The sequence below is a fragment of the Colobus angolensis genome, unplaced genomic scaffold (assembly GCF_000951035.1).
Source record: "Colobus angolensis palliatus isolate OR3802 unplaced genomic scaffold, Cang.pa_1.0 Scaffold278, whole genome shotgun sequence".
NCBI lineage: Eukaryota > Metazoa > Chordata > Mammalia > Primates > Cercopithecidae > Colobus > Colobus angolensis.
In genome coordinates, this window is record NW_012116021.1 from 896928 (window position 1) to 899764 (window position 2837).

Sequence of the window (2837 nt, forward strand, 5' to 3'; positions counted from 1 at the left end):
AAAAAAAAAAAAAATCAGACGTCTGGCACTGAAAGAAACCATTCCACTTGAAAACAGGTAAAGATATGATGCCAGACACCAGGTACTTCACAGTCTGGCTGGAGAGCAGATAGCCATGCATGAAGTACCTATTAAGACCAGGGTGCAAACTCAAACCCCTGAGGGGCCAGGTGAAATTTCACCCAGGCTGGTGTGCAATGGCGCCATCTTGGCTCACTGTAACTTCCGCTTCCTGGGTTCAAGCGATTATCCTGCCTCAGCTCAGCCTCCTGAGCAGCTGGGATTGCAGGTGTCTGGCACCAGGCCCCGCTAATTTTTGTATTTTTAGTAGAGACGGGGTTTCTCCATGTTGACCAGGCTGGTCTCAAACTCCTGACATCTTGATCTGCCCGCCTCAGCCTCCCAAAGTGCTGAGATAACAGGCATGAGCCACTGCACCTGGCCCTTTTCTAGTATTCTTTAACAGCTCTGCTTTCTTGGATGGGAATTCATGAGCTCTAGTACTTGAGGAGATTTTCATCTGTAGATTTTAGGATTTTCTTATCTACCATATTCAGCATCCATCCTGGAGCAAACCCAAAGAAAATCTGCCTTGGATCCTTCTGAGCACTGAACATTTGAAGAGTTCTTCTTTTGTGATATCCAGTAAATTAGAACTGTCCTTCCTGGCAAGCTCAAGTTGTGCTTCAGGAAATTTGGCAGGATCTGCCAGGTTCCCATGATTCTTTCCATTGGTGGAATACGGTACCAGTGCTTCAGATGGAAGCATTCTTTTTGGAATGGGTTGTCCCCAAAAAGAATGGAGCAGGTTTGGATAGAATTTCCAGACTTCTTGGATCGTAGAAGGCTGTAGTGACACCACCACCATTTTTTTTTTCAATTGCAGCAATAGCTAGTTCTGAAGCCAACTGTACTTCAATATTAACTTTTTTTTTTTTTTTTTTGAGACTGAGTCTCACTCTGTCACCAGGCTGGAATGCAGTGGCATAATCTCGGCTCACTGCAACCTCCACCTCCCGGGTTCAAGTTTCTCCTGCCTCAGCCTACCGCGTAGCTGGGACTACAGGCGCGTGCCACCACATCCAGCTAATTTTTGTATTTTTAGTAGAGACAGGGTTTCACCATGTTGGCGAGGATGGTCTCAATCTCTTGACCTCATGATCCGCCCGCCTTGGCCTTCCAAAGTGCTGGGATTACAGGCATGAGCCACTGCGCCTGGCCCAATATTAACTTTCACCTGAAAGGTGTCAGCAGCCTTTTCGACCAGCTGAACACCATAATCCTCTTTAAGTGGCTGAATGGTCACACCTCTTCCATTGACAAGCTGCTTTAAGTCAATAGGATGAGTAGGATCAACAGGACCCAAATCAGTAAGATATTGCAGTCTATTGATACTTAAAGGATGATACTGGTGTCTGAAGCTAGTTCCTTCATTAAATCTGTATTTTGGGATTCCAATGTAAAATAGAGTCTGGCCATCCTCAAACCCAGCAGAGTCAGTTTCCTCTCTGCCTTTCTCTTCTATGGCCTCTGTCACATTTTCTGCTTCTTCTCCGACCTTATGGTAGTCTCATGGGTTTCCTGGAGCCAGGATTCAGCTTTAAATTGGTCAGGCTCATGTGCAGCAGGGCCCAGAGCTGCCATAACCTGCGAAGAGGTTTATTTCTTCCTTTCTGACCTGTATGTCTTTTATTTCTTGCCTAATTGCACAGCCTAGATCCTCCATCTGGTACAATGTTGAATAGGAGTGGTAAGAGAGACACCCTTGCTTTGTTCCTGAAATCGGGGGATGTGGGGAAGCTTTCAGTCTTTCACCACTCAGTATGAGGCTACCTGTAGGTTCTTTGTAGAAGCCTTTCATCGGGTTGATAAAATTCCTTTCTATTCTTAGTTTGCTGAGAATTTTTATCACGAGGAGTGTTGGGTTTTGTCAAATGCCTTTGCTGCATCATTTCCACTCACATTTCATTGGGAAAACCTGTTATACCTGTCCAAAAGCTGCAGAACATCAGGTAGAGTCCAGTGGTGACAGCTGTGGCAGCAGGCCGAGCCCCAGACCCTGCTAGGCTAGAGGTGTCCTGGGGTTCGAGGAGCAGGCTTGCCCCCTCCCTCTGCTCAGAAGGTCCAGCAACCTGACCAGACTGGATTTGCCGGGGTGCAAGCTTCCTTGCATGTCCACATGTCCTCAACAGGGAAGGGTCTACCCAGGGCCATCCTGCCTCAAAGGAGAAGTGGTTTACTGCTTTCCCCACCTTTAGAGGGAATGAGGGCCCCTGCTCCTGGTCCTTACGCTACTCCATTGTCCAGTTGGCGCATGCCCTGAGGCTTCCATTATACAGATTGGAAGCTAAGGTGTAAAAGAACTAAGAATTTGCATAAGATCCCCAACAGGTAAAGAAAGGCCCCAAACCTAGGCTCTAGACTTCGTTTTTCTGACCAGCTTCCTTTAACCAGTAGGGCTGGCCCAACGCCCCGGGCTTCACCCAACGCGGGAAGTCCGAGAGGCTGGGTCGGGCGCCCAAGCGAGGGCCCAGGTGGGGCGAAACAAGCGCAGCCAAGGGGCTGGCACCTCGGCCCCCCCGCTGTGGATTCAAAGGGTCGGGCTCCACCCCCTCGAAGCCCCGAGCCCACTTTGATGTGCTGATGCGGCCTGGAAGAGGCCACTTCACACCTCGGGCTCGGCATAAAGCGGCCGCTGGTCGCCGGCCCCCAGACGCGCCGCCGCTGCCATGGCCCAGCCCCTGTGCCCACCGCTCTCCGAGTCCTGGATGCTCTCCGCGGCCTGGGGCCCAACTCGGGGGCCGCCGACCTCCGACAGGCACTGCGGCCGCTCCCTC